Source organism: Artibeus jamaicensis, unplaced genomic scaffold, assembly GCF_021234435.1.
Source record: "Artibeus jamaicensis isolate MK-2021 breed Jamaican fruit bat unplaced genomic scaffold, CSHL_Jam_final contig_466, whole genome shotgun sequence".
In the NCBI taxonomy this organism is placed as follows: Eukaryota; Metazoa; Chordata; class Mammalia; order Chiroptera; family Phyllostomidae; genus Artibeus; species Artibeus jamaicensis.
The window spans coordinates 7,641,433-7,664,746 of NW_026521844.1; positions in this window are offsets into that span (position 1 = coordinate 7,641,433).

A 23,314-nucleotide genomic window follows, 5' to 3' on the forward strand; every position below is an offset into this window, starting at 1 on the left:
TGTCTATGAAAGCAGAAGAAGGGAGTACAGCATTGCGACCTAGAGCATGTGGTTAGGAAGGGAGTGATGGGAGCTCTCCAGCCTCAGTTCTTGAGGGAAAACATCTGCTTCCTTTCCTGTCCCCCTGAAAGATTCTCTTGGGAAACAGGCCCCTGATGCTATCACTTCGAACCAGGTCGTTCCTCATTAGCCTTTTGGGGCAATATTTGATTCTGTTGAGAAATCATTAAAAACTAGCACGGATAACACATTTGATGGAATAAAAGGGACGTGAGAAGAAAACGTGAAAGCTTACTTCATTCTCAGCCTTAAAATATCATCTGTGCCTTAGCTCCTAATTTTCACACTTCACAGCTGCTAATGGATCTCAGCAGAACTAAAGTGAGACTGTTGACAGAAAGATAGGTCTTTTTGTCATCTCTGTCATGTTTCTTTCTTTATTCTTATATAGAAAGTTCTTGTTTGCCTTAAAGTTCTTTGATATCAACTAAGTTTCTTTTTCTAACTTGAGGCCCTCTCTCCTTAAAAAAAAAAAGTGTCTTCTGTGGCTGAGAGAATGATGTAGACAATAAAGGATGACAGACAGAAACATCTCCCCACATCTGCACTGCTCCTAAAGTCATTGGAAATAAAACAAGAGGGTATCTGGTGAGTGTGTGTTGGTACCAGGAGCTGGAGGCAAATGCGTCAAGTGTGGGAAGACCTCATAGGCCCTCCTGTCTAGGAAGTTTCCCCCCAAAAACAGACATTATTCACACAGGCCCTTAAGAGTTCACTATGGGCTAGGAAAAGGTAATTCAAGCTGTTTTTCTAATAACATAACAGGTAAGCTGTTCACAGGAAACAAAAATAGAGTATTCTCTGTAAAAGCTCTGATGGAGCTGCATAATGAAACCAACTTTTCTTAGAAAGCAATAGGGGTTATAAGCTGTATTCAGTCTCCAAAGAGTTTTAATTCTGTTCATCCGCTGTACTTCTGTTTAACATTCTGGAAGTAAAATGTCATTCAAATATACTGACATAATTTCATTATCTTTGAAGGTTTTTGACCTAATAACTTCATGGTTAGACTATTTCTATTCTACAAGGTTTTTCTTCCATATATTACGCACAGGGATAGTTATGGCTGATGCAATAGAATAAATAGCACTTCCCTGACCCAGTTTTTCTGCTGACGTGGTATGTTTTTGTCTTGTGAAGTTTTCTTAATTTTTTTTCCACCCTAAGGGTGAGAACATATTTTATTTGCACAAAGTACAACAGGATGTTTTTCTGTGATTTCTTTTAACCTTATTCCCATTTGCTATTCTCCACTACATTTTCTATGTGGCAAGTATTACAATGGTCCCTTTGAAAAGAAGTTATTACTAAAACACCAGTAATTTAATCACCTCATCCAAACAATACTAATAGATTTTTCAAGATATTCTAGTTTTACTTTGTTGCTCATCATTATGAGATAAACATTTTCCAGTACTTTCTTGACAGTTTCCTGTCAATTATTTGATATTTAGGTTTCTTCACTAAATATCGCACACCTGAAATTCAATTAGTGGAACTCTACAGGTTGAAATGATACTCTGGGGCAGGACTAGACCAGGCCAGAAAAGATACTGACTGCCAACAAATATAACATAGGACACAAGGTTATTTTCACAGTATAGGATCAAAGTTGGGTAGAATATTCACATATAAATACTTCACATCATATTAAACCAGTTTAGTGTTTTGATTTAAAAAAACAATCACATCACAAGTATATAGAATCTTCCAGGTATAATAGAAAGATTAGGGGCTTTGCAATCAAACATAGATGATTTTGATTAGCTATCTGACCGTGGAGATTAAACTCTCTGAACCTCAGTTCTCATTTATTAAATGGGTTTAATAACACCAATGACAGAGTGTGGTTGTGGGGATTAAATAAATTTAGGGTAGCAGCTGGAACCTAGGAAATTCTCTTAAGATTTCATTTATTTATTTTTAAGGGAAGGAGAAAGAAAGGGAGAAAAACATCAATGTGTGGTTGCCTCTCACACACCCCCCCATTGGGGACCTGGCCTGCAACCCAGGCATGTGCCCTAACTGGGAATTGAACCAGCAACCCTTTGCTTCACAGGCTGGCACACAACCATTGAGCCACACCAGCCAGTGTTTAATATATAATATTTCAGGCACTGTCAATGCACACTTGAATGTGTCTACTTCTTGTCTGCTAATATATATATATATATATATATATATATATATATATATATATATAATTTAATAAAGTACATGACAGCAAAAAATTTATAATGTACTTAAAATACAGTAATATTTGTAACCAAATACTCAGTGGTATGCAGAGTAAAAGTTAGCAATGAAAGGGATGAAAAAAAGTATAATAATCAAAGAGTGGTTTTTAGATTAATTGGGACTTGAGTTTGGCAATGAATGACATAGAATTAACAATGGTACAGCCAAGAGGGAAGAGCAGTGGAGGTGAAGCAAACCCCATTAGAGAAGGTGTGCGTACAGGGACCGCCACACTGTGTCAGGAGCAGTGGTGAAAGGAGCACCATGCCTTGGAACAAAAACAAGATTAATACATATGTTTGGTCAAGTTTGTGAAGAATTTTGAAAACTTTGAAGAATTTAGAGTTGGTATTGTTAGTTGATGGGAACAAATTGGATTCACTGAACATGAAGTACCTAATTACATGGTTTAATCCTTATTGTATTGGCAAATAGCAAGTGAGCAGTAATTGCTTAATTTTAGCTTCTACTGCCAGGGAAGATTTGAAGGTGAAAGATGGGGAACCACAGTGCAGGAATTCCTCAGACTTGTGCAGTAGCAATTATAAACTGAAATGATTCTCACAGTAGAAGCATTTTTGCTGGGTACAGAAGAAAAGGCACTACATTTCTACAAATTCCAGAGAACCCCAAATAAGTTACAACAAAGTGGAATAGATACAGAAAACAAGGCAACAAAAGATGGAGACAGAAGAACTGAAACCCAGACACTAGGAATGAAAGGCCTCATCAGTACCAATGTTGAAAAAATATATTGTCAACAATCGAATTACTTGTTTGTTATGCATAGCATAATGTATAATTCAATAAGTTTCTATGTGTGTGTGTGTGTTGGGGAGGAGAGAGAGATTAAATTAACCATCAACAAACAGAATGCAATTTCTTTTAAATCTTGCATTGATTTCTCCTTACATTTCGAATAAGTTCTTTGTTTAAAAAGATCTTCATTTATATTTAGGGAGAGGTATTTGAATTAAGTGAGCCCAACTACTATGACAAGCCAACAACCCTCAAAATAGAAGAACCACAGAGAATGGAACTTTGAGAAGGAAGACAGGAAAAGAAAAAATATAAATGAAGACGATATTTAAGAAAAAATATATAAGCTAAAATGAAACGTGTGTATAGAATTCATATCAAAAATAAGATTTTGAAATAGGGAGTGTGAGTATCCACTTGCCTTGGCAGTTCAAAGTGAAAGAAAACTGGGTGTGGGAAGCACTGATTTTGGTGAAAAGGTCACAGGTGGCTTCCCTGAAAGCAGTTACCACAAAGGGTGTGACTTAAATAGTTAAGAGGACAATGGCTGAGAACTTACGATTGTCGAAGAAATAGAAACCATGAACGAAGACTTGCTTCAGAACTCCTTAGAGACAATAGTGTTTGGGGTACCATCGGAAACATTTTTTGAGAGGTAAAGGAGTGTTTTTTTCAGAGAGATTTAAGTAACCTTATAGAAAGACCAAAAAGGACAATGTAAACTACTGAAATGCAATGGGCAGGGATGGGGGAGTTGTTGATAAAATTTTCACTCTTACAGAAAACAGAATGAAGAGGGATGAAACACTGCAATATTAAAGCTAAAAAAGAGGTCAGTCATCTTCCTCACCTAAAAAAAAAAAAGTGGTGTGAACAAGAGGTTTGCTGAAATTAAAAATATTAGAAAAGCTACTGTAGAGACTACAGAGAGATTAGAACACAAGATGACTAGAAGGACCATTGAGGTATATTTAGGGTTCTCCAAGCATAGTGGTAGCAGTTATTGTATGTAATTAATCACATGCATGGACTTCACATATCAACTTTCTACAAGGTAAGAGAGAAAAATAGAGGAAACCAAACTACGTGTGATTAAAGGTTTAAGCATCCAGCACAGGCCAAGGGGGATGAGTGATTCTAGGGTGCCTTAAAGAGGGTAATGAAGTGACAGATCACAATATACAGCCAAACTAGGGAGGTGAATGAGTTCAGTTCCATTTAACAACCATTTATGGGGGGTTTCCAGTTTCAAGGCCAGTGCTAGGTCCCAACAAGTGAAGAAAGAAAAAGGCCAGGAAAATGAGCAGGTGCTGAAGGATCAGAGGTCACAATGAGAGCAGAGTCAAAAAGCCTTAAACAGATGGGAAAGTGGAAAATGGAGAGAATTGAAACTATATGACAGAAAAATAATTCAAGTTCTAATTGTAGGCAGGCTCTGAGATGGAGATTTTTCAGATGGAAACTCTCTGACTGTATGTCATTGCAGTAGAGAAAGTCAGGAAATTGCAGTGCCAGAATGCTATGTAGGTCAACAAAATCGACAATGAAAATACTAAGTAGAAAGGCATAAAGTAATCTGAGGAAGAAAACAAGTGATGAAATCATCAAGGTACATCTGGACAACAGTAAAGATGGCCACAGCATTTGGAGATGAAGAAATATGGAGGACATTATAAACTTCAGAAGAGGAAATTTTGAGTAACAATAGTAATAAAAAGTATTATAAACTAGCAATAAAAACTAAGAGTAATACTGACTGTTTTTCCCAGACTGGTAATTTAGAAGAGTCTTACACATGTGTGTTTAGATTTATAAAAAAATTGCCATAGGTAGTTGTACTGTAATACCAAAGGTAGTTGTATCATTTTACAATATCATAAATAATGTACTGTACAATTCTTGTTGCTCATCAGTCTCATTAAGATTTGGTGTTTCCATTCTTTTGAATTTTATTCCAGCCATTGTGTAATGATATTACATTATGGTTTTAATTCGCATTTTCCTGATGACTAATTTTTAGCATTTTTACGTGCTTTATGCCCATTTGTGTACTTTTACGTAATGTCTGTTCAAATACTTTGTCCATTTATATTGAGTCATTTTACATTTTATTATTGAATAGGGATTTTATTATAAATTCTGGATACCAATCTTTTGGTGGATAGTATATTTGTGAATGTTTATTTCCATTTTATAGTTTATCTATTTTTTATTAATTTTTGAAAGAGAGAGAGAGAGACATCAATTTGTTGTTCCCCTTAACTCTGCATTTATTGGTTGATTCTAATAAAACCTTTTAAAGGACAAAAAGTTTTACATTTTGATGAAGTTTAATATTTCAGTTATCATTTTTAATAATTATTTCTTTCCGTGTTTTCTATGTTGAAGCTTACCCTGCACCCAAGTCACAAAATTGTTCTCTTACATTTCATACATTTGGCTTTATATTTTTCACTTTTCCATGCAAGTCTATAACTCACTTTAAATTAATTTCTAATTGTGGTTTGAGCTTGAATTCTTTAGTATTTTTTTCTTTATAGATACTCTTTCCCTAATAGATTGTCTTGTCCCTTTTGTTAAAAATTAATTAAATGAACTGAAAATTAATTGAAATGCAAGCTTATTTCTGGGGTGTCTGATCTATTCAAATGATCTTTAGGCAAGTAGTATACTTTACTGACTACTGTAGATTTATCACAAATCTTAAAGTTAGCTAGCGTAATTTGGCCAAAATTGTTGATTTTTTAAAAATAATTTAATTTTTTATTTTTGTTTTAATATTTACATTAATAAAGATGTTCCCATTTTCTCCCCCTTTGCCTGTGTTGCTTGTAAATATGGTTGGGTAGTGTGCTCCAGAGTGGTTTGAAGCTCCCCACCAGGTATGCTGGTTATTAATTTCTAAAAAAAAATGCCTCATGGGATTAAGTTTAGTATTACATTGAATCTAAATTTAACTTAGAGAGAAGTGACATCTTAAAGTATTGAGTCTTCTGACCCATTAACATTATGTATTTCTTATTTTATATAGGTGATGTTTAATTTTTAGCAATATTTTATAGTACCAGTGTAAAGACATACTTCTTTTTAAAATATATTCTTATATTTTTATTCTACCACAAATACAAGTTTTAGTTCTACTTTCCCAATTACTTTTGCTATTATATATAAATACAAGTAGTTTTATACTGACCTTATATCTGGTAACTGCTAAATTAATGTATTAGTTCCAGTGTATGTTTTGTAGATACCTTAATATAGTCTATGAAAAAAATCATGTCATCTGTGAATAAAGATCACTTCACTACTATTTTATATATTTTTATTGTATTTTTTGTCTTGTTTTATTGCATTGTCAAGGACTTCCAATATAATTTTGAAAGTAAGTAGCACAAGCTGACATCCTTGTCTCATTCTTGATCTTATGAAAAGAGTGGTCAATACTTAATACCTTTAGGTATTATGCTAGTTATAAGTGTTCAATATATAACTTTTATCAAATTGAAAATATTTTCTTCTGTTTTCATTTGCTGAGAGCTTTTAAGATAAGTGGGCATTGAGTACTTTTAAAGGCATTTCTTCATCTGTTGAAATAATCATATGATTTTTTTTTAATAATTACTTTATTGTTGTTCAATTACAGTTGTCTGAATTTCCTCCCACCCCAGCCAAACCCACCTCTGTCCCTTGCTTCCACCCTCCCTTTTGGTTTTGTACGTGTGCCCTTTATAGTACTTCCTGGAAACCCTTGTCCCCAGGCCCCCCCCCCGCCCCACTCCCTCTGGTTACTGTTAGATTGTTCTTTTTTTTTTTTGTAAGATTTTACTTATTTATCTTTAAAGGGGAAGGGAAGGAGAGAGGGAGAGAAACATCAGTGTATAGTTGCCTTTTGTGCATCCCCTGCTGGGAACTGGCCTGCAGGGAACCAGCCTGCAACCCAGGTATATGCCCTGATTGGGAATCGAACTGCAATCCTTTGATTTGCAGGCCCGTGCTCAATCCACTGAGCTACACCAGCCAGGGCTTAGATTGTTCTTAATTTCAATGTCTCTGGTTATATTCTGCTTGCTTTTTTCTTTTGTTGATTATGTTGCAGTTAAAGGTGAGATCATATGGTATTGTCCCTCCCTGCCTGGCTTATTTCACTTAGCATAATGCTCTCCAGTTTGATTTTTCTTTTATTGTGTCAATGTGGTTACATTTACTTTCCAAAATATTTAACTTCTTAGTCCTTGTTTAATTTTTCTCTTGGTAATTATTTTGATTTAAAATATTGCTGAAACTTTTCTGATAATTTGTATAGAGTTATTGCACCCATGATCATGAGGAATATTGGTCTGTAGTTTACTTTCCTTGGAATGACTTTGCCTGATTATGTTATCAGGAACATTATTCTTTTAGCAAACAGATTGGAAGTGTTTCCTACTTTCTCTTCTGAAATAGTTTGTGTAGAAGTGTATTAAAGGATCCCTAAACATTTTCTAGAATTTATCAGTGAAGCCACGTGGGGAAAGCAGCTTTCTTTGGAAGAAACTTTCTGATAACTTAATTTCTTTAATACATATAGGAATAAATAAGTTTTTTATTAATCTTGTGTAAACTTTGGCTATTGATTTTTCAAGTAATTTCATTTTTTATGTTTTGTTGTATCTTGTATTTATTGCAGCATTTTGTTATAAATTTATTATTTGTTATTTTATTTAATTATTTGATTTTAGCTAAACATTTTGCATAAATTTGTTTGATTGCTCTAGTAATTACAATATGTATCTTTAACATTTTGTGGTTTATTCAATGTTAAAATTGTACCACTTCATGGGAGATTTAAGAAACTCACAGCCATGTAGGCCCATTTACCTCATTCATTCTATCTTTTCTCCAACAGTTGTCTTGTGTTATTATTCCATAAACTGCATAATACAAATTTATACTTTTAAACAAAATCATATATATGTATTTTTGTAGCAAGTTATAGAAGTAGTAGAAAGGCCCTCAGAGCTTAGGAGAAAGAGGGAAAAATACATGCCTTGAGAGATAAAAGAGGGAGGAGAGGTGTGGGCATGCTTTGGGGAGAGAGAGAAAGAAAGAGAGAGGGAGGAGGGAGTGCAAGAATGCTGTGGGGAAAAGGGGATGGGGAAGGCATGGGCATGTTCCATAGAGAGGGCTGCCCAAAGTTGTATATTTTTTAAATAAACTAAGAAGGAAAAAGTAAATTTACTATTACCCTTATATTTACTATTTCTACTGCTTTTCATTTTTTTCCTGAATATCCGGATTTCAATATAGTTTAATTTCCCTGTAGCCTAAAGAATTTGCTATAGCATTACTGGTAGTGGTTACTCAGATGATGAATTATCTTACTTTATTTTTATCTGTAAAAGTTTGTATTTCATTTATCTTCCTGAACATTATTTTCAACAAGTATAGACTTGTGGATTGACAGATTTTTCTTTCAGCACTTATATATGCCTTTTTCCTATCTTATGCCCTCTTTTATTTCTTATAAAGAGTTTCTGCTAGTTTCTATTTTGGACCCTCTATTTTTAATATGTCATTTTTTCCCTTTGACTGATTTTAAGTTTGTCTCAGCAATTTGACTTTCATCACCACTGAAAAAACGTTTGTCATTACATATTTCTTGATTTTCTTTTTTGGGCTGTTATTTCTCTTCTCTTCTTTTGGAACATCAATCACCCAACTGCTAGGCTTACCTTACGCCTTTCTCCAGGAGTTGACCGCCACCTAACTTCTGCCCTCTTTTGCTTGTTTTCTAGTGCCTTCAAGCAGTGTTTTATTTTCTCAGCCCTTGTAAGTGTTATTATATTTTGAAGTTTAAGTGATATTACATATGTATTCTCTGTAAAGTATTTTAAATTATTTAATATGATCCTGGAAGTAAAGAACTCCCCACTTTCCAAATGGTTTTACTAATTGCCTCAGCAATGTGACTTCAGAAATTTCAGGGACACCTGCATATATATATATATCGGCAAATTAGAAATAATAATATATACCATAAGGAATTTGTATTTAATAAAGGAGATAATGTATGTAAAACCCATAGAACTAATTTTGTGTGTGTATTTTTAATATAAACTATATTATAAGCATCATTGTTATTATTATTTCTGAAAAGCAATACCAATCCTCTACTTAACTAAACATAAATACTTATAGTGGTGCTTCTTTGGAAATATTACAAATGCCCTGTTTCTCTGCAGTGTTGGAATCCTACATCTCTTCCATCTCAGTGTAAATGAATTCATCAAATGCCTTTCTAAATGCAAGTTTTTGGGGGGTAAACCATGCAAGGAGCACTAGGTATGTTTTTGGTGTGTGTCAAAAAAAATAAGGTTAAAATCCAGGGTCAAAGAGCTCATTTCTTTTTCTTTGACACACACACACACATATTTATACACACACACATACACACACATACACACTCTTTATGTAATTACATGACTAAGACACTATTCTTCATGGGACCACCTCTCTGCCCTGTACAAATACACACACATGCAAGCACACTCAACAACTAAAATGCACTATACAGAAAGTAACTAGTACTAGTGGCCAAGTTCGATGAGAATGATGAGTTGGAGGAGTGTCATTACACTTTGGACAGATTGCAAGCCAAGGACAAAGGAAAAAGAATGTGCTTTCCACAAAACTTTATCTTACTCAAGTAATCTGCCAGAAACAGCCACTGTCGACAGAGCCATTAACTTCTTAGTTTAATAGTTTGAGGTGAATTGCTTTTAAGGAATGTTCTGTTCAGAATTGAAGCAATTGCAAACCATTGTAGGCAGCATAATTAAACGTAGAGTGATTGCCTCATTGGTAATAACTGAATTTTGGAAAGAACAATGAATGAGTGATTTTTGTATTGTTATCATTACATGAAAACACAGTTAAAACAATAATTGTTGATGCTAATAGGTTTATTAGTGGGAAATGCGACAAATGATCCAAAACAAGGTGGGGGGATTTAAAGGCATTAGTATTAGTATTAAATGATCTAGCAGAGCAACAAAATTAATTTGGGAACCAAACAGCCCTTAGGTGTAGAAACCATTTCATTATGTTGTTAGAAATTATAGGCTTGAATGGATATAACAGTTCAACTATTTAAATAAAGAGTGAATAAAAGTAAATTCTTCATTTTTAATATTAAAGTCAAACAAATTTAGGTAATCATGATATGTCCAAAAGCTTCTCAAAAGCTGCAATCTTTTTGTACATTTTAACATTATACATATACTACCTGTACTACATTACAACCCCTGAGATTAGTAAGTACAGTGGAAACTTCATGATCATTTTATTTTAGAAACCTCCCTTTTGATACATAGATACATTTGGGGAAGTGTTACTAAATGTGAAATACTGAATTAATGTCACTTACTAATGTAAAAAGACATATATACTAAAAGAAGAATATAAATATATTAGCCAGCAGTGTTTAGAAGTATAGTAAATAGGTAAATAATATTATTTATCAATTTATTTGTTGCTACAAATTCTGTCCACTAGCTTCATTATATTTATGCTGATATTGTTCTCATATTCATTTAGAATACTTTCAAAAAGTGAGCAAAGGACCACGTAAGTTAGTTTTAATAAAATATCAACCTAAAAAATCCTTCTTTCAGTAAGTGATAAACTTGTTAATAATAATAATAAAATATGGTAAATATTACCTGGGGGTGAACTGAATGATAACTTATGAGGCTATGCTTTGCCCCATGGATATTTGGTGATTAAGAAGAGATATTCACTAGGCAACAAGTTCTGTATAGTTAATGTTTTTAAGTTGGCATAATTATGTAAAATAAGTCATTCTTTCATTTTTGAACTTTGACAACACAAATGCTCAACAGTCAATGCTCACAGGACATATGATTAATCAGAACCAACTAATAAAATTATTTTTAAGATTACAATAAAATATAAGTGTGTCAAGAAAGGAGTCCTTACTATACCAAAGAACAAAACAATTACAAGTATATTTTTGTTGTACATCTTATTTATCGAGACTGATAAAATAACATGATTTTCCTCCTAAAAATAAGTCTCACCCTGGTGTAGCTCAGTGGATTGAGCATGGGCTACGAACCAAAGAGTCTCTAGTTCAATTCCCAGTCAGGGCACATGCCTAGATTGTGGGCCAGGTCTCCAGTATGAGACGCCACACATTGATATTTCCCTCCTCTTTCTCCTTCTCTTCCCTCTCTCTAAAAATTAATAAATAAAAATTTTTTAAATAAAAAAAATAAAAATAAGTCTCCATCCTCATTGCCCCCCATTAATGCTACACCTTTAAGTTATTAGACATTTTCATTAGGAGTACACATTGTTCATGCCAACATACATATCGAAAGTATTAGTGTGATGAGAAAACTACACTCTTCAAACAAAAGGACAAGGCAAATCTCTTAACACCTCAGAAAAGTTGGAGAATGCTACTAGAAAGCACAAGCTGTTTAATAGTCAAGAAGGACAATCTGAAAACAAATATTTATTTTAGAAAAACAGTCCTTATATTAAGCCATGGAGATATCAGTTCTACTTAATCTGCTCTGAAAAAATAAACATCAATCATACACTAATAATAGCCACATGAAAAGCTTTTCTTCCAGTGGGATTTAGATACTCTATTGATAATTTAAGAGTTTGTTGATAAAATTTAGCAAAATTTAGGTTAAAAACTTTAAAATGATGCATGAAATATATTTATGTCTCTAACAGTTGTGCTTTAGAAAATAGCATAGTTCACTTATAATTCTTTGCAATTTGTTCTTTTTCTTTTAGGCTATGAAAATGGTAGGCTGGATAAAGTCATCAACATGAGAATATTCATGTTGGATAAATCAGTATCAAAGTAGCGAGGGTTACGTTTTTCCTTGTTAGAAGGGTTTGAGACTAACATTTCCTCAACACAGGACTTTACTTTTTCTTGTCTAGACATAGAATCATATATCTTGTCATTATATCTTATATAGCTTCTTTTAGGACTCTTAAACATTATACCAGAAATTATTCTCAATAATTGTATAAAGGTACAGCATAAAAACATAATAATAGAAGTACAAAATCAGAGGACAGGTACTCAATGATAATTTACAGAGTTTTAGTCTTTCTGGATCTAACTTCCTATATTTGACCTTGGCCTCTAGCTCAAAAACCAGCACCAAACCAAACAGAAGAACGAACAAAGAAATCCTGAGGGTTCATGTGCTAATTTTCTCAAATTCCTGAGCATAGTGCAGGTTAACTGGTAGGTGATAACACAGAGGTGCTTCTTCACGTTAATTGGTGATTAAATAAAACTATTAGATTGTTTCTTAGTGAATTTCTGTCATTTTCCAAGTATTTTAGGCTCAGTGGAATCTTGCCAAGCCTTCAACCTTATGAAGCAAGGATTCAGGGTTATTAAGAGAAAATGCCCTAGAGAGATTAATCTGTGCTATCCCAACATGCTGACCTCTCCCCAAAGACATAGGAATTTAATTATCTAATTTAAAAAGCACACTTATCGTAAAACTCAAAATCTGATTTATAGACAGGTTTTATATTCTCATCTAGCATGCATGTAAATAAGAGTCTTTTCGTTTTCTTTTTTCCAGAGCTATTAATGCATGTATTTTTGTAATTAATAAGTACTAAATGGTTCTTGTTTTATAAAACCATAGGCTTGTTTTCTTTAAATTTAAATCAGCTATTTCTAAAAAGAATACTTCAGATTATGAGGGCTTTACAATCTGTGCTCACTCTAAATTTTGCATGTCACTTGCAGTTTTGTATATAATAGGTGTTACTGTCATCTGTGAGCCTGAGAAACTTGACCTGGATACGACTTCTATTTAAGCACAAGCGGATGAAAATGATGTCATCTTTGATTTTCTTTTTGTTTTATTTACTTATTATTTTAATTGTTGATCAAGTACAGCTTTGTCTCTTTTTTGATTTTCTACTTAATGATTCTATATCTCATCTCACAGAAGTAGAAAATAGAAAGCCATCATAAGTTGAGCTTGAAATTAGGAGCTATGAAAATATGGACTTGAATAACATAAAGTATGCTTTAGTCACCTAATCAGTTTCAAATATTTATTAAAGATTTACAGTACCTACCTACCATTATAGCCCCCCTCCAAAGAGATGTGGGAGATATTTGAAAGCACACACACGCATCCACAAAACACGAAGACCTGAGATACAAGTGCTTTTTCCCTCCTGTGTAGCTGCCTTGCTTGCACCACAATACTGGCTACTAATTGTCAGCCATGTGCAGTGTCAATGCCAAAGAGATTCTTAGAAAACCATTTTTTTTTCTATTATCAGATAGCATTGCCCAGCAGGGATATCAAAGTGATAATTTTTATAACAATAGCTTTTTATGCTAACACGACCTATTGCTTGTAGCAATGTCGATAAGAAAAACGCTGGAGACCATCAGCGTTACTGAAGGAGTAAGCTAAGAAGCTGGCTCAGCTGAGACCAGATGGCAGGTAGGTGCTCTCGAAATCCAAAGAAATGTTGCTGGAAGTAAGAAAAATGCAGAATTATGCTAAAGAAATTAATTTTTAAAAAGGAAGTTTGTGAATCATAGAGCCTAGTAGAATACTTTACACCCGAAATGACACTGTAACTAAAAACTGAACACTTAATAAGGTGTACCTAAGAGTTCTTTTGATACGGGTTAGCATTAGTGACCTAATGACCATCAAAGAGTGTCTCCTTCCATAGTGACCCCGAAATGCACACACACACACACACACACACACACACACACATTTTAAACTAGATTATCTAGGAAAATACAAATTTAATGTGTCCCTAGTCCCATAGAAATCTATTATTTAGCTCTAAGACATAAATGCAAACCACATGTGCAGGTATAGACCAAGACTGAAACATGTTAACCAGGAGATACTCTCATCTCAGAGACACAAACATGGAGGTGAAAGTTTTCACTTAGAAATTTCTGTATATTGGGAGCATATCCTGAGAATTTATAATCAATGGGAGATTCCAGAAAAAAAACATAGAATCTAAGGGTCAGTTTTCTTCTAGGTTTTCACCAGATGATACATCTAATACTATAGACTAATTGGGAGAGTTGGTATGTTTTCATCAAGTTCCGATGGAACTTGGTGAGTTTCAGTGCTGTGAGCTTCCTTCCCCTCAGGCATACTTGGCCCTTAAGCTTTCCCCCAGATTGTGAGGTTTGAGTATTAGAAAGGAAAATTAAAATGTCATAAAAATATATGAAAGGATAATACATAAAATCAACTTAGTTTGACCTATTTTGAAAAGTTATTTATGAAGTGTTTTTAAATACATGTTTTAAGACCATAAAAGGTAGTAGTTTTTATATTTTAAAGAATACTTTAAAAATAGAGTAAAATCTCAATGATTCTGAATTGTTTGGATCTAAGAATATCAGGACTGTCCTTATTTATTTCAAGAAAAACAATTAAAGAGGCAATATCATATATTTATGTATAGAATACTACATTATAGTATGAATGTACAGAAAAAAAGGGTATGAAACATCTAACCAGGATATTCAATTTCTTTTCTATTCCCCTCCCCTCCTATTTTCTTTCTATTTCTTCCTTTCTTTCCTTCTCTCTCTTTCTCTTTTTTCTTTCTTTCTTTCTTTCTTTCTTTCTTTTTCTTTCTTTCTTTCTTTCTTTCTTTCTTTCTTTCTTTCTTTCTTTCTTTCTTTCTTTCTTTCTTTCCTTCTTTCTTCTTCCTCTCTTTCTTTTCCTTCTTTTCTTTCTTCTTTCCTACACTCTAAACAGTACAAATAAATTTTTTTACAGAGAATTTTTAAAAATACAATATTGATCACATATCTAGGCGGTATTCTCAAGAAAGGTAGGGTTTTAAGGGAGACTGAGAAAAATAATGAACATAATGATTCAAGAAAAATAAAATAACATTTTCCAGAGATGAAGAAAGGAAGTTTCAGATCAAAAGAACTACCAACTCCCAAGCAAAGTAAATTTTTAATTACCCAACACTAATGCATCAATATAAATTATAGAATATTAACACTAAAAAGAGGGTCTGAGAAGCTTCCAATAAGCAGAACAGCTTACCTCTGAAGGAGGGAAACTTAAACTATAGTAGTCAATGATTAGCACCAATGGATTCTAGAAGTCAGTGCAACAGTGCTCTCCAAGATTTAAAAGAAATAATGATGAACCTGTGCAAGCCCTTCAAAACTTATAAAGGAAAGTTAAATATAATTTTAGAATAAAAATGAGTTAAAATTTATCTTCTTTGAATAATTTCTAGAAACATAATTACTAAAATACATTAAATGAAAAATACAAAAGAAAGATCAAGAGAAGACATAATATATAAGGAATCATATGGATCTAACCCTTGAAAGGAAAACTTAGAATGATAGCTATGAAGTAGCTATAGAAAAATTAAAAGCAATTTGCTTGAATTATAGACAAATTCTATAAATTATAACCAAAGGCTTCAGAGGAGTATGGTTTCAGAAAGTAATTTTATTACACAAAATTGTGATTAAGAAGATGGAATATCTTAGCAATATGATGAAGAACTCATAATATATTTTAATAAAAATGGAAAACATTTAAAAACACGAGAAAATCATCTCCCCTGCAGACTCAATCTAAATACGAAACAAAATAAACTGGCACTGAAATCTGGTATAACTAACCTTTCTGAACTATACCTTATTTTGAGTGTTTAAAAATAAACATGACTATAGTTACAGGACATCAGAAACAAAGACCAGTCAAATATACTATTGTTCTTCACAAAACAATGGTATACAACTCAGGATAGGCTAGCTCATGCTGTTGTAATAAACCCTGGCATCTCCTGACTTTTAACAGAAGGCAAGTTTATTTCTTGAATTTATCACAAATAATGCTGCGGTGTATGTTTTCTGCAAATAGTGATCCAGAAAACTATACTTCTTCCATTGTGTGGTTCTGCAGCTTCAGAGTTCTTGATTTCGGATGGCTGACAGGGGAAACAGGACGTGGGGGGACATTTGAGGGACTTGTCCATCACTTCTACACAACTTCTGCTCAATTCCATTGTTACAAAACAGGGCCAAGGTGGATATGATATACTATTACCGAAAGGACCCCCACTAGGTTCACATTGTCTGCCACCAGAGGAAAGACATCTCTCAATGCCAGAGATTTGTGAAAAGGAAAGGAAACGTTTATTTAAAGCTATATAGATTTAAAGTAGTGACCTAATATCTTCATTAAAATATCAAAGTCCTTTAGGATACCCACAGACGCACACAGTCCTTCATTCTCCCTCTGCCCTAATTTGGGGTACCATATCTTAGGAAAAGAAGTAGATTCTGGCCCCCGACACCATCAACTGTGCTGTCAGCCAGGATTAAGCTGTGTGGTTCTCCTCTGCAAAGTTGTGGGGGTCTGCACTCTGCCAAAACCACACGGTTCTCCTCCTTAATGACTGTCGTATCTGAGTTTAAATCCCTGTACCAATCCTTCTCTGCAGCCCTATTTCTGACTCCCCCCACAATCAGCTACACTTGTCAGCATTCCTATATTCTTCCAGCTTTACTGGGCTGCCACAGTGAGTCTGGGCAGGCGTGGCCCCATGGTGTGGAGCCAATCATCTCCAAGCTTTCATGCAGTTGCTGTAACCAGGGGGAGTTGCCTCCTAATTACATCTTGGGTAGAAGTCACTCCCTTCTCCCTGGCTCAAAGCATGGCCACAGCTATTTAACATATCTATGCAACCAGTTAAAGGTTATAGATATGTTAAATGACCATGCCAGAGGTTAGCTGCAAAGCCGTTGCTATATAAAACAACTCTCCATGGCCCTGCTTCATGTGTCCCTTCCCCTAACTCACACCTGTGGGGAGGGTGAGGACGTCCTTTACGTCTTTCTAATGTTTCCTGGACACCTTGAGTTCTGGACCCCAATCCAAATCCCTATTTAGGGCACCCCTCTTGGCTGCACCCCATTACACTATGGCCTCTTATACCTGTTACACATGAATATAAGTGCACATGATAGTTTCAGCTACAAATGACAAGCAACATTATGATATTACCTCTATTGTGTGACACTGTCATCTAAGCAGAAACTAACAAGTGACACAGCTCATTTGGCCTTAAAAGGACACCAAAGTTTGCCCCTAACTTGTCACAAAAAACTCTGTATATTCGACAGGGAACTTTGTTAAAATGCAGAAATTATTCCAACCTTTCATTACTCCCAGAGCATAAATTATGAGACATGGTGACACCCAATCACAGCTCTATCACCTCTTTTGAAAGTATCACCATGTACTTTCCTCTCTATTCTTTAATAGAAAATTAAAAGAGAACACAAACAAAATATTTGAATAAAATAAAATGTCTCACCTGAATTCTACATACAGTTTTCCTTGCATAACATGAGTTTGCGGATCTACCTATACATACATTGTGTTTTCAGTAAATATACAGTTAGTTAAATCTGACTACATCTAGAAATGGGAATGAGGATAAAGAAGAGGCAATTTTATTTTTCTTAATACTCTATCGCTCGATTTTTCTTTGGCCATATGAACACCTCACTTCATGTGTATCACTTTTATGACAAAAAAGTAACAACTTTACAGTTCTTATAATATTGATAAAGCATGCCTCACCATCCTAGACACGTTATCTAGATATGGATTCACACTTGACCATGAAATGACAGCATTCTAGTTTCATGTGTAATATCAAAGGCAACTGTTCTAAACCTCTATCATATATGTGAGTCATTTCTACCAATATGTTTCTTACCACTGCATTAATGCCTCTGATAAGAGGAAGTTTAGTATATTTTTAGGTATGTCATTTCATTTCATCATAGCACTATTTATGAGTAGGTTCTTCTCTACTGTACATCAAAACTACCTCATTTCAATATTGTCATTTATTCTGAGTTGTTTACTGATAAAAGAATATTAATATTAAATTAAATCATTAAAATTCAATTTATAGACATATTCTTATCTGAAAAGTGGCAACAACACACATTTCTACAAATTATACTGGTGTGTTAACAATTCACTAAATCCCCTTTAACCACTCTAAATGAGCACCAAGGGCTGCATCAGATTTGTCAGCTGGTAAACTAACTCTGCCCTGTTCACAATAATGATCCTTATGATTAAAGTGTACTATGATCCATGGAGAAATGCCTACAGCTTATTCTAATTCAATAGAAAGCTGCTTCATTACTACTTTAAGGACAAACAGAACTAAACAAGAATTAATCTAAATCTTCATTCTGTTGAGAATACAAGATTGTTTCTGGAGATTTATCACACTGAGTATTTACTTTTAAGCTCTTCCAATAGCAGTATTAGTCTTGGATTTTTCTCCGTTATTATGAATTCAGAATCATCCTTATTTCCTTGTAAGTGAAATGTTTTGTTGCCTTCTATTTGGCTGCTTTCCCTCCTAGAATAAGAAAATATGTCAGGTACACATTTATCCTAATAATGCATGTTTTACTATTATGATATATCTGTTATATAATACTATTTGTGAACAGAACCCCAAACTTAGAACAAGCTATAAAACGTTAGGTCAACAAACCTACTTTGTATTTAAACATTTACATTTCTTCCAAGGTAAAGGACAACGAATCAAAAGTTTATGACATGCTCTCTTGCCTCAACATTTAGGAAAGACGGTGCCAGCGTGTGGCCGAACCCTGATGGGGGGCACAATGTGTCCCAGCACAGCAAGGCCATTCTTGACTGAAGCCTCTGTCACCTGAGCAAGTTGTCCTGAGGCCTCAGACAAAAGCCTGCTGTTACCCAGGCTTGGTGGTTCTATAACTGAAACCTCCAGAAGCTTATCTTTCAAAAGCAGTGAGACAGGGCACAAACATACACAGACACATTTATGGCACAAAAATACTAAATATCATTAAAATTCTACTTGCTAATATATAACTTCACCCCCAAAAACTTCCTTAAAATAATCAACATGATAAGTGCCTTTAGGCAAGAAATAACATGTAATAAGGAATTTTTAGTTTTTAAAGATAAATAAAGGGAATTCTGAGAAGATGGTATCTATGAAGAGGTAGTTTTTGAGTCTCCCCAATATGCCCTGTAAAATAGACAGACAACATGTACAACAAAACTAGATGTAAGTTATCCTCATTGATGAAAAGAATGAAAAAAATAATGCAACAATTCCTGGTCAGGTAGTCTCACTGCAAAGCCCAGACTCTTCCTACCATGCCATCTACAAAGTATTTGTGCAGCTCCATTTGTGCAGCTATCAATCGAGTGTGTTCATCTTCTTTGGCTTGTTGGTTCTTGTCCTGGAAAGACGGCGCTATGTTGAGAACAGAAGAGCAGATCATTTCCTTCTGAGGGTACGCTAGACACAAAGAAAACTAAGCTCTGTGAAGGCAGATTTCCCCTGGCAATGTCACTTATCTATGCGTGCTGGGTTTTGCTGCTCTCCCTCACCTCCTCTAGCGAGCACTGGGGTCTGATCTGTGGTTCCCTAGAGGGACAGCTGAGGCAGACACCATTACAGAATGGCACACAAACCTCTTCCCTCACTGCAGCTCCATGGTGACAAGAAAATGATTGGTTGAACATGACAGAATCCAACAGTTTGGGGTATAAATCCTATACTTTTATATGGAGATAATTTAAGCATAACTACATACAAAACCCATAAAGAATGTGTTATGGATTTCTGGTATAAAACTGTGGTGATCTTGTATTAGAGAAATGACAGAAGACTTTAGCTAATATATTCAAACATTTTTGCCTCAAACCTTCCACTTCTTGATTGCAATTCTTTATTATGATGCATTCATTATTAAGTTCTTAGTCTGCATTTCAGAAACCTAAACCTCACTAATTATGTCCTTCTTTTAGGTGTGCAAAATGTCTCCTGTCTGCCTGCTTAATATAGCAAGAATGGATTTCTTCTTTTTAAATCTGAGCCATTTTTGTGCAGATATACCCTGATGACAATCTGCTTTCTCTTTGTCCCTCAGAATGATGGTATTTTACTCTGGTGTCTTTAGCAGAAAGAGCTGCTTACGCTTCTGGGCCTAACCTGAACACAGAATCTCTCTTGAGATTTTTCCTGTGTTACACCATTAAACATCCTCCTGGAAACAGTATGTTAGGAGCATTATTTTCCAATTTATTCCTCACAAAGTCATTAAGTCAAATGAAAACAGAGACATGAGTCTCAATGCCCTATTCCTTCTTATCAGACATGAAGGGTCTGGATAAAGAGTGTCCTCAGGGGCTTGGACTGTGTACAAGGCATCGAAACTTGGGAGTTAAGCAGCGTGAAACCAAGAGAGCCAAATGTCCAAGCAACGTGCCAAAGGATACCAGATTGGAAGCAGATAAACAATCAGATTTCAAATCAACAGTGCAAACCAGGCTAGACAAAAAAAAAATTGTTCCTGTTTTGAACATAAGAAAGGTAAATACTCTAAGGATCTACAGATGAAAAATTTCCAAGCAGATAGTGGTGATAAAGTGATGATTTCCAAGCAGAATGTGACAAAATAGTGCACAGCTGTGGGGACTTGCTGGTTGATTCAAAAGGCTTTGGGAAACCTAGACATGTTTCTGGGCGAGCAACAGAACAGACATTGTTTTCAGCTTTTTTCAACTTCTTAGCTAAGAAAACCGTTTCATGAGGAAGACATCAGGCTACAACCTATGTGTTAAAAATTTAAATTCTGATTTAGCAAGCCAATTGGAAAGGACTTTTTTGGTAAGATCAGTAAAGTCAACAATGAAATATAATACTGTCACTGTTTCTTTCTTGTACATTACTCTGGGTAAATTTAAGTTATATGAGTATCCTTGTAGATCTTTGCTCTTCATTGGCAAAAAATAATTAAATAAATAAATACATTTGAGCAGTGGTAACTGGAAGAATTGTATATCTTTCAAAATATTTTGATTATTTTCAAATATGCTAACATAGTGTGAAGAAAATTTGGGTGTTGCTATACCTATATAAACACTTCATGGGATATAGTAATCACTTTTGTTCCATGTGGCAGAAAGAGTTGTTCTATTTCTTGAGTTCCATATTAACACTCATATTTTCAGTTCTTCTATGAGTCCCTCGGACTTTTCAAATTTATTTGTATTATTAAATATGTATTATAGTTGCAAAATTTTTACATTTGAATAATAAAATGTAGCCTCCTAGAATCAAATAAACATGAAGTCCTTGAATCAAAGTTATTGAAAAATAATTTATAATACATGGTTCTTTTGGCTTAAAAAGAAGTAAAAAAAATAATTAGCCATGATAGTCATAATCTATAAGACAACATATTCAGGAATAAGTATAATAATTTATTTATATTTAAATTCATTCTGAATTTTTATTTTATTTCTGTAGCAGAAGAAAACATGTCTATTTAGTACAGCATTATCATTGGAAGTCTGGTTCTCTTCACTAAATCCTCATTGATTCTGTCACTGCTATAACAACCTCCTGTTGGGAACCATTCTGCCTGATTTCAGGAATTGTAACTCTACCCCCTGTTGGATGAGTGAGTAACCTCCAGAATGAGAGCCACAGGAGACAAAGCTTGTTTCTGGTAGCAAATGCTGCCTCAGTTTCCTCTCCCTGCCCCCAAAGCTCGATCTATGTTGTTGACAGGTAAGTCTCCTCACAGTGGGGAGCAACCTAAGCCAGACATGATCACTTGGGAAGCCATCATGGAAGGACTTGAGGGGCTGCAACAAAGAAAGAGCAATAGACCTGTGCCTTCCCGCTATGTGACATAGCCGGAGTCCCTAGGTCCTCTGGGAGAAGCACTTCCTGGCTCTAATCTACTTAAGCCTGAATACCAGATGGGGAGGGGTGCAGCTCCTGGTCTTGCCAGAGTAAATCCTGGGGGTAAAAATCTGACATCACAAAGAATTCCTGGAAAACCTGTGAAATCTGCTGTGCTAAGAGTGCTTCATTCACATGTTAAGGGTTCAAGCAGGAAATCCTAACAGTTTCTGCAAAACTCCCTTCCTGACAGACTCTGACTCAGACTAAGCCCTCAGATTTCTTTGAAATGTTATCTATTGTTTGATCCTTGGCACCTGTATTCCTGTGTATTACAACCCAATAAAAGCTCCCGGAGGAAGAGGCTCGAGGCCTTTTTTCCTCGGAGAAACTGGCTGCTCCAGGCCTTTGTTTCCTCTGCAAACTGGCCACCTCTCCTCCTCCAGCAGATCATGTCTTGTCTTGTTTACTTTCATCTGTGGCAGACGGGGTGACTTGTGGGAGAAGTTGCCCCCACATCCTCCCATTTTGCTTCATATAGGAACATAGACAGCTACTGAGTCTACCAGAGGGGCCTTCTTCTTTAATGGTCTGTTGAAGAATGGAATTCAGCCCTTTCTATCTAGGATCTGAGCAGTCTGCTGCTGTAGGAGGCCCACAGCTGAAAGCTAAGGAAGAGGCCAAGATCTGAAGTACATCACATGAAAATCCTCGTAACTAGCAAGAAGGCACCAAAGTGCCCGCTGAGCTATTGAGTCAGCTGTCTAAACACAGTAATGCTGGAAACATGAGTGTGTGATTTTAAATTATAGTTATCTGTACTGCTTTCAGCAGAAATAGAGGCAGCACTGGTATCACCCTATTAGCCTGTTCTGCCCTCCTAACCTCCAGCAAAGAAACTAGAAGGTGTGAAGGGAAAACCCAGAGCAACACTGCAGATTATAAGGAGAAGTCTGCAGGTTTACCAGGTCATAAAGCCACCAGAAAACAGAAGAGTCCAAGGAAATACACTTATAATATTGTGGACAAAACACTGCTTGAGGGGACTCATGCTGATCTGAATAAAAGTGGATTGTGGTTATTCCAACATAATCATAGCAGTAGATCCTTCCCAAGGAAATGTATTCATACTCTGCTATTTAGAAAAGAATATCCTTCTTGTGAAAGAAGTATATGCAATATTTCAAAACAGTATTTGAGCCATAAATTGATCTTTTCTGGTCACTTGTTATAAACATGAAATAATGGTTTGGAGTCAGCACAAATAATAATAATTCATGTAGAAAAAGCCTAAGTCTGTTCTTCTAAAGACAGGTGCATATTTGATTTTTATCTACAAAGATTTTGGTCACTGTATTCTGTAGTAGTAAACATATTTAATTACTGAGATTTGTGGATTGTTTCTAGATAATAACACATAGCTATACAGTTCCTGTTTGGGTTCTTA